The following is a 12,500-nucleotide window of genomic DNA, read 5'->3' on the forward strand; positions in this document are numbered from 1 at the left end:
GAATAACAAGGTTGGAAGGGGCCTTAGAGGTCTTCTAGTCCAGTGTTTTTCAACCTTGGCAACTTGAAGATGTCTGGACTTCAATTGCGAATGCTGGCTGGGGAATTCTGGGAGTTGAAGTCCAGACATCTTCAAGTTGCCAAGGTTGAAAAACACTGTTCTAGTCCAACCTCCAACTGATACCACTCGGGACAAGTGGCTCCCTGGTCTCTTGGTCAAACCTCCAGTGTTAGAAGTGCCAACAAGTTCCGGAGGCCAGCTATTCTCAACAACAGAATAACAGAGTTGGAAGGGGCCTTGGAGGTCTTCTAGTCCAACCCCCTGCTCCAACAGGAGGCCCGAGACCATTGTGGACGAGTGACTTTCGAGTCACCCGTCAAACATTCCACTGTTGGAGCCCCCACAACTTCTGGAACATTGAACACAGCAATGAAGGCGAATATTTGCAGCTCAGGGTTGAAATGAGGGGTCTTTGGTGCCCTCTGAGCTTTGTTTTCTTACAAACGTCTCATTTACCCAACTAAGTAACATCACCAGGGCTAGAAGGGAGGGGGGTTTGCAGAGCAAGGAGGAGAAGAAAGAGGAGAAGTATGGGGCCCTGGGTGCTCTCTGAGCTCGGGTGTTTTGTTGCAGACATTTCATGACCTAACTAGGTAACATCATCAGTGCTAGAAGAGAGGAGATTTTTGCAGAAAGGAGGAGGAAGAGGAACAGAAAGGGGAGGAGGAATGAAGGGAGGAAGAGGAATGAGGGGATGAAGAGGAGGAGGAATGAGGGGAGGAAGAGGAGGAAGAGAAAGAAGAGGAGGAGGGAGGAAGAGGAGGACGAGGAATGAGGGGATGAAGAGAAAGAAGAGGAGGAGAAATGAGGGGAGGAAGAGGAGGAAGAGGAATGAGGGGATGAAGAGGAGGAGAAATGAGGGGAGGAAGAGAAAGAAGAGGAGGAGGGAGGAAGAGGAGGAAGAGGAATGAGGGGAGGACAATGACGATTCTGGGGTCCTTGGTGCTCTCTGAGCTTGGATGTTCCCTTGCAGACGTTTCATGACCCAACTAGGGAACATCATCAGTGTTAGAAGGGAGGAGAATTTGCAGAAAAGAGGACAAAGAGAAGGGAGGGAGGAGGAGGAGGACTGTGGAGTCCTTGGTGCTCTCTGAGCTTGGCTGGTTTTCTTGCAGACGTTTCATGACCCAACTAGGGAACATCATCAGTGCTACCTAGTTAGGGTAAGGAAAGGTCTGCGAGAAAACACGGAAGCTCAGAGAGCACCGAGGACCCCACATAGAACATAGAATAGCAGAGTTAGAGAGGTTTAGAGAGAGGTTTATTTGCATTTGTAGGCCGCCCTTTTCCCTGAGGGGACTCAGGGCGGCGCACAGAAAACCAGGGAAGGGGGGATACAACGTTGAGACAACAACACATAATAAAATAATGAGCAACATGCATACAACATTCGGGCGGGGTAGCAATCCTTATCCCCAGGCCTGACGGGCGAGCCAGTTCTTCAAGGCTGTGCGGAAGGCCTGGACGGTGGAGAGGGTACGAATCTCTACGGGGAGCTCGTTCCAAAGGGTCGGGGCCACTGCTGAAAAGGCCCTCCTCCTTGTAGTTGCCAGCCGACACTGGCTGGCCGATGGAATACGGAGGAGGCCTAATCTATGAGATCGTATAGGTCGTAGGGAGGTAATTGGCAGAAGGCGGTCTCTCAAGTATCCAGATCCACTGCCATGTAGGGCTTTATGGGTGATCAATAGCACCTTGAAGCGCATCCGGAGATCGACAGATCCTTGGAGGTCTTCTAGTCCAACCCCCTGCAGGAGCCTCTAGATACCATTTTAGACAAAGGTTTCTCCGTTCTCTTTTGAAAGCACCCACAACCTCTGGAAGGGAGCTTATTCCATTGGTTGATTGCTCTCCCTGTTAGGAAATTTCCCCTTACTCAGAACCACAGCGTCACAGCCTTGGAAGGGACCTTGGGGGTCCCCTAGTCCTACCCCAAGCAGGAGAGCCTGTATACCCTTTAGAACAAATGGTCTGGGGCTGCAGGAGCAGAAGAGAACGGCAGTGCTGGAAGGGACCTTGGAGGTCCTCTAGTCCAACCCCCTGTTCCAGCAGGAGGCCCTGTGTGGTTTCAGACAAGTGGCTGTCCAGTCTCCTTAGAAACCTCCAGGGATGGAGCTCCTACAGCTTCCAGAGAATAAAACTCCACCCAACTGGAGAAAAGGCCAGAGGCAGCCCTCTGTCTGCACGCCCCCATCCAGCCTTTCCCCCCTCCCCCGGCCCTCCCCTTGGCCCACTTGCCCCCCACCCCCAGTTCCTATCCATCAAGGAGGCCTGGAGGGGGGGGGAGCCTCCCCCAGGCAGGGCACTGGAGTCCGTGTCTGTGGCTCACAGAAGCTAATTAGCTTTCCTAGCAAATGGTTTGGCTGTTGGAATTTATCACCTAATGAAATTTAAGACTTGCTCACTAGCTGCAGATGCTGCTCTGGGCCCCGGTCCCATAAATCAGGTTTATTACCCACCCCGAAGCCACAGCCTCCTTGCCCATAATCACAGCATGCGGGAAGGGTCCCCACCGCCTTTCTGTAGGCTGAGATGTTCCCTCGTTTGAAGAGTGGGACAAGGTCACAGGCGAAAGCCCCCTCCCTACAAAGGACGAGGGAGGAAGAGGAAGGCCGAGCGGAGGAGGCTCAGCAAGGAGGCACTGGAGAATTTCTGGGGAGCCTTTGGGAATGGCCAAGCCGCTCTCTTCCCACCCCCCCACCCCACAATCTGTTTCCCAATACCAGTAGCTCTGTTGAAGTCTCGGACTTCCTAAAGCTGGGGGGCAATTGTGGCTGGCTGGGGCATTCTGGGAGATAAAGATCCTTATCTCTTAAGGTGGCCTAAGTTGCAACACTAAGTTTAGAAGATAGCAATAGCAATAGCAGTTAGACTTATATAGCGCTTCATAGGGCTTTCAGCCCTCTCTAAGCGGTTTACAGAGTCAGCATATCACCCCCACAGTCTGGGTCCTCATTTCACCCAGATAGATAGATAGATGAGAGAGAGAGAGGGGGGGGGGAGAGAGAGAGAGAGAGAGAGAGGGAGAGAGAGAGAGGGAGAGAGAGAGAGAGAGAGAGAGAGAGATAGCAATAGCAGTTAGACTTATATACCGCTTCATAGGGCTTTACAGAGTCAGCATATTGCCCCCAACAATCCGGGTCCTCATTTTACCCACCTCGGAAGGATGGAAGGCTGAGTCAACCCTGAGCCGGTGGGATTTGAACAGCTGAACTGCAGAACTGCAGTCAGCTGAAGTAGCCTGCAGTGCTGCATTTAACCACTGCGCCACCTCGGCTCTCTTCCTCCCTTCCTCTTATTCCTTTCTCATTCCCTTCTCATTTCCTCCCTCCTCCCTCCCTCCCTTCCTTTTCTTCTTTCTTTCAGCCTTCCTGTGACTTTCTCTCTCTTTCTCTTTCTCTCCCTCTCTCCCTCTCTCTTCACCCCCAACACTTCCACTACACACACAATAGCAATAGCAATAGCAGTTGGACTTATATACCGCTTCATAGGCTTTCAGCCCTCTCTAAGCGGTTTACAGAGTCAGCATATCGCCCCCAACAACAATCCGGGTCCTCATTTCACCCACCTCGGAAGGATGGAAGGCTGAGTCAACCCTGAGCCGGTGGGATTTGAACAGCTGAACTGCAGAACTGCAGTCAGCTGAAGTAGCCTGCAGTGCTGCATTTAACCACTGCGCCACCTCGGCTCTCTTCTCCCTTCCTCTTATTCCTTTCTCATTCCCTTCTCATTTCCTCCCTCCTCCCTCCCCTCCCTTCCTTTTCTTCTTTCTTTCAGCCTTCCTGTGACTTTCTCTCTCTTTCTCTTTCTCTCCCTCTCCCTCTCTCTTCACCCCAACACTTCCACTACACACACAATAGCAATAGCAATAGCAGTTGGACTTATATACCGCTTCATAGGGCTTTCAGCCCTCTCTAAGCGGTTTACAGAGTCAGCATATCGCCCCCAACAACAATCCGGGTCCTCATTTCACCCACCTCGGAAGGATGGAAGGCTGAGTCAACCTTGAGCCGGTGAGATTTGAACCGCCAAACTGCAGAACTAGCAGTCAGCTGAAGTAGCCTGCAGTGCTGCACTCTAACCACTGCGCACCTCGGCTCGAGATCCAGAAGGACTTTGACAGACTCAAATACTGGACCCTATCTAACAAAATTAACCTCAGTGGGGAGAAAAGTAAGGTGTTGCACTTAGGTAGGAAAAATCAAATGCACAGGTACAGTGTAGTTGGTACCTGGCTCAACAGTCGTAACTTCGAGAAGGATCTTGGTGTCCCACCTAATGGACAATCACTTAAACATGAGCCTACCGTGTGCTGCAGCTGCCAAAAAAGCCAATGCAATTCTAGGCTGCATTTACAGAAGGCGAGACCAAGATCCCATGAAGGGTTAATACTACTTTACAAGGCCTTGTTAATGTCCGGCCTGCAGCCCTCTTTTCTTTTGAGACTTTGGCCTGCCACACTTTCTATTCTTCTACCATGCCTTTTCTATGGTGGGGAAATGGGAGCGGGGATTGTAGGGAGTTAGATGCTATGCAGCCATAACAACATTCTTTCTAGAAAGCCAAGGTCATCCTTTGTCTCTACACCTGACCAGAACTGGCTGGGTGGAAGCTGCCAGCGTGGCAGTGGGAGATTGGACCATGGGATGGACTGGTGGGTGTGGGGGCAAGATCGTGAACTTCCAACTGGGTGGGGAAAACTGGGAAGCTTTCAGATTTGGGTTTCCCCAGATGTGCCAACACGGCTCTCTTCATAAATTGGGACTTTGAGGAATCCTTTGCCTCGGATTCTGATTTAATTTTGGATGCTGTTTGGAACCCCGACAATTGAAATATGGGATCCAGTTCTGGTCACCACAATACAAAAAAGATGTTGAGCCTCGGCTCAGCGACCACAGCCATTCGCTTAACAACCATCATGAAATAATGGTCATAACACGGGGCGCTCTTCGTTAGGGCCACAATGGACATCAGAAGACTCCGTTGTCATGAGACACGGTCATAAAACTGGGCCTCACTCGAGTTACAACCGTAGTGTCTTACGATGTCAATCCTTGTCCCAGGTTTGGTCATAAGCCGAGGAACGCCCGTAGCCCATTTTATTCCTTCGTGCTTTTTAATAAGATTCTAGCAAACTCCCACTAACTCCCAGCCGTGTGCAGCGGCAGCAAAAAAAGCCAACGCAATCCTAAATTGCATTAACAGAGGGATGCAATCAAGATCAAGGGAGGTATTAATACCACTCTACAAAGCCTTAGTAAGGCCACACCTGGAATCCTGCATCCAGTTTTGGTCACCACACACTATAACAAAAGATGTTGAGACTCTAGAAAGAGGGCAGAGAAGAGCAACAGAGATGATAAGGGGACTGGAGCAGTGGTGGGATTCAAAAAAAATTTACGACCAGTCTTGTGGGGTGTGGCTTTGTGTGCCTGGCAGCGGGAGGACACTGCAAAATCCCCCTTCCCTCCCCACTCTCAAAATTTCCAGACTGGAGGCTAAAACATACGAAGAACGGTTGCAGGAACTGAGTATGTTACTGAAAAGAAGGACCAGGGGAGACAGGATAGCATTTTTTTAAAACTTATTTGATTTTCTTTTTTTCTTCTTTTCATTGTAAGCCGCCCGGAGTCCTCAGGGATTGGGTGGCCTATAAATTTAATAAATGAAATGAAATGAAATCTTCCAATATCTCAGGGGTTGCCCCAAAGAAGAGGGAGTCAAGCTATTCTCCAAGGCACCTGAGGGTAGAACAAGAAGCAATGGGTGGAAACTAATCAAGGAGAGAAGCAACTTAGAACTGAGGAGGAATTTCCTGACAGTCAGAACAATTAACCAGTGGAACAGGGAAAGAAGGAAGGAAGGAAGGAAGGAAGGAAGGAAGGAAAGGAAGGAAGGAAGGAAGGAAGGAAGGAAGGAAGGAAGGAAGATAGGAAGGAAGGAAGGAAGGAAGGAAGGAAGGAAGGAAGGAAGGAAGGAAGGAAGGGCAATGGGTGGAAACTAATCAAGGAGAGAAGCAACTTAGAACTGAGGAGGAATTTCCTGACAGTCAGAACAATTAACCAGTGGAACAGGGAAAGAAGGAAGGAAGGAAGGAAGGAAGGAAGGAAGGAAGGAAGGAAGATAGGAAGGAAGGAAGGAAGGAAGGAAGGAAGGGCAATGGGTGGAAACTAATCAAGGAGAGAAGCAACTTAGAACTGAGGAGGAATTTCCTGACAGTCAGAACAATTAACCAGTGGAACAGGGAAGGAAGGAAGGAAGGAAGGAAGGAAGATAGGAAGGAAGGAAGGAAGGAAGGAAGGAAGGAAGGAAGGAAGGAAGGAAGGAAGGAAGGAAGGGCAATGGGTAGAAACTAATCAAGGAGAGAAGCAACTTAGAACTGAGGACGAATTTCCTGACAGTTAGAACAATTAATCAATGGAACAGAAGTTGCCTCCAGAAGTTGTGAAGGCCCCAACACTGGAAGTCTTTAAGAAGATGCTGGATAGCCATTTGTCCGAAGTGGTGTAGGGTTTCCTGCCTAAGCAAGGGGCTGGACTAGAAGACCTCCAAGGTCCCTTCCAACTCTACTATTCTATGTAATTCTTTGTCATCTGGGCCTGATTAGCTGGTATTAAAATAACATGTCAGGAACGAAGCGTTCTTAAAATATCCTTCTATATTTATCCTGGGCAGAAAACCCACCGCTGAAATGAGCAGGGAGATAATTGCAAAAGCTTTTGGGGGGGGGGGGGGCCCTCCTTGTCGGAGTAGTTAGTATAGAGCAGGGAGGGAGCCTTGGGAAGTCAGGTGAAACGTGTATTTCCTTAACTAATTAGCTGACTCCCTTCCTGTGAGTTTCTCCGGCTCAAAATCTGTGGAAGAGGGAGAGAAGAAGGGAGCCAGGATGGTTCCCAGCGAAAGAGCTAGGATCCGGCCACAGATGTTGCATTAGTTCTCCTTAGGAGACAAGGCAAGGAGACCCTCAACCTTGGCTAGTGGAAGATGGATGGACTTCAACCCCCAGAATTCCCCTGCATTTATATGCATGCTTTTTGATGTGTATCCCCCTTGTTGTGGCCTACTTACTCTCATGTAATCCCTTTCTCTGCAATCTCTCCCCTCTAGGGGGTTGGAGGGGGAAAAAAACGGGCGTGGCTGGCTGGGAATTCTGGGAGTTGAAGTCCACCCATCTTCAAGTGGCCATGTGTCAGCCTCTATATCAGTGTTTCTCAACCTTGGCAACTTGAAGATGTCCGGATTTCAACTCCCAGAATTCCCCAGCCAGCGAATGCTGGCTGGGGAATTCTGGGAGTTGAAGTCCGGACATCGTCAAGTTTGCCAAGGTTGAGAAACACTGATCTAGAGCCAGTTTGGTCTGGTGATTTAGGCACCAGGCTAGAAAGTAAGAGGCTATGAGTTCAAATCCTGCCTTAAAAGTTCAAATCTGGCTGGCTGACTTTGGGGCCAATCACCAGGAGACGGTGAGTTCTAGTCCCGCCTTAGCCATGACTTTGGGCCAATCTCTCTCTCTCTCACCCCAACCAACCTCACATGATTGTTGTTGTGGGGAAAAACAGGACGAAAAACTTCTTTTGGATACATTTGCCCCCTTGAGTTATTTGCAAAAATAATAAAGACAGGATAGAAACTAACAAACAATAGCAGTAGCAATAGCAGTTAGACTTATATACCGCTTCATAGGGCTTTCAGCCCTCTCTAAGTGGTTTACAGAGTCAGCATATCGCCCCCAACAACAATCCGGGTCCTCATTTCACCCACCTCGGAAGGATGGAAGGCTGAGTCAACCCTGAGCCGGTGAGATTAGAACCGCTGAACTGCAGATAGCAGTCAGCTGAAGTGGCCTGCAGTGCTGCACTCTAACCACTGCGCCATTTCGGTTCTTCAAACAGATAAATAAACTCCAAATAAACCAGGCAAATTGTCCTCCCAGCCGGGACTTCAGTTCTTCATTTGGTAAGGAATAAGGCCCAGCCTCCTGAATTCCCAAGGGGCAACCGAATCTCAGCGCATGAATTATGCAAATGGCACAATTTGCACCGCGCATTAATCATGTTTGCTTCGACAAATGGGGCTCTAAGCAGGCGGACAAATCTGGGCAGGACCTGGTGGGAGGGCTCCCACCCCAACAATGCTGTGTCTGGGTCTTTGTGTGTGTGTGTGTTGCGTGGCATTCCTGGCACACACAGCCCCATCCATCCGAGCGAAGGAAACAGGAGACCTTGGCACAGGGGATTTATTTCTGGCGCTGCCCTTGCTCTGCCAAGGCCCAGCGCTCGGCCTGGGATCCATCTGCGGGCACAACAGCAGTGGCAGCTGTGGATACAGCTGGGCCCTGAATCTGGCTCTCCAGGAAAGGTGAAACACCCAATCATTTGGTTGCATGGGTCCTGCTCAGGGGTGGAATCCAGCAGGTTCTGGCAGGTCCTGGAGAACCCGTGGCGGAAATTTTGAGCAGTTCGGAGAACCAGCAAATATCACCTCTGGCTGGCCCCTGAGTGGGGAGGGAATGGGGATGTTGCAGTATCCTTCCCCCTGCCACGCCCACCAAGCCACGCCCACAAAACCGGTAGTTTAAAAATGCAGCACTGCAGGCCACTTCAGCTGACTGCAGTTCTGCAGTTCGGCTGTTCAAATCTCACCGGCTCAGGGTTGACTCAGCCTTCCATCCTTCCGAGGTGGGTGAAATGAGGACCCAGACTGTGGGGGCGATATGCTGACTCTGTAAACTGCTTAGAGAGGGCTGAAAGCCCTAGGAAGCGGTATATAAGTCTAACTGCTATTGCTATTGCTATTGCACTGGCCCTTCTGTGATGAAAGAGGGTGCAGCCAGCACAAAGCAGCCGCTGCTGACACCAGCAAGGCATTGTCTGAGCTGAAGAAAAAAAGAGGTTGGCCCCCTCCCCGAATTAAAGGGGATCTGCCACAATTCCCAATGGCCGATTGACCACGGGGCAAGAGTTACACTAATATCAAGGAAACGGTGGAAAGGAATAATGAAAGAAGGGATACAGAAGAAGGGACAGAATGGAATGTGGAAGGCAAAAAATTATATTTTTTTTTTGCTGGTTTTAAATCATCAATGGAATTGTTAAATTGTCCCTCGAGGAGGTGGCCATGGGGGGGGGCGTGTCCCACTCCCCAGCAAAGAGCCCAAGGCAGCATCTGCTTGGGGGTTAAGGACGGAGGGTCTGCCAGGAGAAAGGGGCCAATGGAACCACTTCAGAAGGGGCCCCTGGTGCGCTCTGAGCTGGCTGGTTTCCTTGCGAATGTTTCATGACCCAACTAGGGAACACCAGTAGTTCTAGAAGCCAAAGCGGTTTGCGAGGAGGAGGGGAGAGAAGAGGAGGAAGAGGAGGAGGAGGAAGAACACTGGCTGCCTATTGGTCTTCGGATACGCTTCAAGGCGCTAGTCGTCACTTATAAAGCCCTTCATGGTATTGGACCTGGGTACTTGAGAGACCGCCTGCTGCCAATCACCTCCACCAGACCGATTAGATCCCACAGATTAGGCCTCCTCTGAGTTCCATCCGCCGGCCAGTGTCGACTGGCGGACTACCCGGAGGAGAGCCTTCTCTGTGGCTGCTCCGACCCTTTGGAACGAGCTCCCCGTGGAGATTCGCACCCTCACCACCCTCCAGGCCTTCCGCAAAGCCCTTAAAACCTGGCTGTTCCGACAGGCCTGGGGCTAAAGAGCTGTTGCCCCCGTCTCGAATGGTATGACTGCCGTGTGTTTTTAAATTATGCATTGTTATGTTTTTGTTTTTATTTTCTATCTGTACCCCCCTTCCCTGATTTGAATTGTGAGCCGCCCTGAGTCCCCTTCGGGGGAAAAGGGCAGCATATAAATATAATCAAATCAAATCAAATCAAGAGGGGGAGGAGGACTGTGGGGTCCTTGGTGCTCTCTAAGCTTGATGGTTTTCTTGCAGACCTTTAATGACCCAACTAGGTAACATCATCAGTGCTAGTAAGGAGTGCAGTTTGCTGACAGTTGTATATTCTCATGGATTGCCCTGCCACTGTTGGTGGTGGGGGTGGGGGTCTTGGGGGGTCTTTGGCTGGACTGCTTACTACTATTGAGGCTGGCTCTGATCTTAATCTTGGAGTGACATTTCTGCTCCCTCCTCCGGGTGCTGATTGCCAGGGTGTGTGAGCGTTTTGATCTTTCCATTCCCTTACTGGCTTGCTGGTTGCCTCTTTGGCACAGGTTTGTGGTAAACAGTGTGTAGAAATGTTAATATATATATTCCAAGACCGCGTACGATATGCCAGTGTTTCTCAACCTTGGCAACTTGAAGATGTCCGGACTTCAACTCCCAGAATTCCCCAGCCAACATTCGCTGGCTGGGGAATTCTGGGAGTTGAAGTCCGGACATCTTCAAGTTGCCAAGTTTGAGAAACACTGCGATATGCCATGCGCTGAATAAATGGAATAAATCCCTGAATTGAAAGGAGGAGGACACAATGAATTGGAGAAACAGAAGAAAAAGAAATACCTCTAACGACACTCTGTGTGTGTGGTGTGTGTGTGTGTGTGTGTGTGTGTGTGTGTTGGAAAAAAACCCACGCCCCGCTTTCCCGACCCCCACTGGGAGCCCGCTGTGCCTCTGATCGCGCGGGAGCTGAACAAACCTCCTTTAAGCCCCGTTTCATCTGAGCCACGGGAGACGCGGATCCCGCGCGGGCTTTGGAGTCGGGGAAGGGCTGCAATCAGCCGCTCCCGTGGCTTGAAAGAGGCACTTCAGAGGCGCCCCCGCGCGCAGGGCGAAAAAAGAGAGAGAGAGAAGCCGAAGGCGGAAGGGCGCCGACTGGGGCTCGAAGTCGCTCCGCGTGGAATAAACCTCAGAAATTAGACTCTGCTGGGCAGGGAGTTCCGAGAGACCGGCGGAGAGCCGTGGGAAGCCGAAGTAACGCAGGCTCGGATAGTTCTCTCCCACCCCACTCGCTTAAATCTGCCCCCCCCAAGATCCCTTGAAGGGGAGGGGGATATTCAGCCTTTGTAGAAGCCCCCGACACTTCCAGCAGCAGGAGTCTGGGGTGAGGGGGGGCCCTGGAGAGCGCGTCTCCCCCCCCCCTGCCTGCCCCCAATCTGCTGGAGAAAGTTCCCTCTCCCCCCCCCCCACTGCTCTCCGGAGCCAGCACTTAAATTGGGGGGGGGGGGCTGGCAACCAGAAAGGGCAAGCAGCCCTGAGGATGTTGCCTAGTTGGGGCAATGCCAAAGGTGCTTTTTTTCCCCAAAAGGCAGCTGGGTTTCGTTTTTCTCCCAGAAGGCGTTTCACTCCTCCTCCAAGAAGCTTCTTCAGTTCTGACTGAACGGTGGAGGGTGGAAGGATTGATACTCCTCCTTGCAGCCATCGCTGGTCCTGAGCGGAGTGAAGGCGGGTGTTTTAGCTCTCCGAGAACCATTTGAAGACGGAATAACGGAGTTGGAAGGGAGCCGGACTTGAGGAAGCTCCTCGGATGAGAAGTGAAACGTCTTTAAGGGGGAAGGAGCCGAGGTGGCGCAGTGGTTAAATGCAGCACTGCAGGCCACTTCAGCTGACTGTTATCTGCAGTTCGGCGGTTCAAATCTCACCGGCTCAGGGTTGACTCAGCCTTCCATCCTTCCGAGGTGGATGAAATGAGGAGCCAGACTGGGGATCCTTCCGAGGTGGATGAAATGAGGAGCCAGACTGGGGGGACGATATGCTGACTCTGTAAACCGCTTAGAGAGGGCTGAAAGCCCCATGAAGCGGTATATAAGTCTAACTGCTATGCTATGCTAACTTGAGCTACAAAAAAATGTGTTTACTGTGCTTAAATGTGGCCCGGGGTCTTCCTGCACTATCCCCCACTCCGGGGGGTACGACCCACTATTTGGGTCCAGAGCAATCTTGGGGGCTCCAGAGGGGTCCCGGGGGGAGGCTTAACCCTTATCTTTTCTAGCACGGATGATGTTTCCTAGTTGGGTCACGAAACGTTTGTCAGAAATCCATCAGGCTCAGAGAGCACCAAGGACCCCACATTCGTCGCCGTCCTCCCCTCCCCCCTCCTCCCCCTCCTCTTCTCTGCAAACTCCCTCCCTTTCAGCACTGAGGATGTTCCCTAGTTGGGTCATGAAACGTCTGCAAGAAAACCACCCGGCTCCAAGAGCACCAAGGACCCCAGAGTCCTCCCCACTTCTCCTCCCTCCCCATGTAAACTCCCCCCTCCCTTCTGGCACTGCCAATGTTATCTACCGTAGTTTGGGTGATGAAAAGGCTGCAGGACCCCCGCCCAGCTCAGCGAGCACCCAGGGCCCCTCCCTGACATTTCACCTGGGTTGGAAAGGTAAGAAAATAGTTGGACGCTACCAAGATCCCCCATCCCGAGAGCAAACGGCTCCAACGCAGCCTCGTTCATGGACCGGTAGATTCCCTCTGCTTACCGCCGCTCAGGATCTGATCTACGGTTTGGCC

At 51.2% G+C, this 12,500-nt stretch overlaps 1 protein-coding gene across 1 annotated transcript in view; it reads right to left on the reverse strand.

Moving 5' to 3' along the window:
- Nucleotides 1-12,500, reverse strand: part of VSTM2L (V-set and transmembrane domain containing 2 like) — a 59,677-nt gene that overhangs the window by 3,819 nt on the left and 43,358 nt on the right.

Source organism: Thamnophis sirtalis, unplaced genomic scaffold, assembly GCF_051295495.1.
Source record: "Thamnophis sirtalis isolate CommonGarterSnake01/CBP01778 unplaced genomic scaffold, rThaSir2_p1.2 scaffold_7, whole genome shotgun sequence".
NCBI classification, from domain to species: domain Eukaryota; kingdom Metazoa; phylum Chordata; class Lepidosauria; order Squamata; family Natricidae; genus Thamnophis; species Thamnophis sirtalis.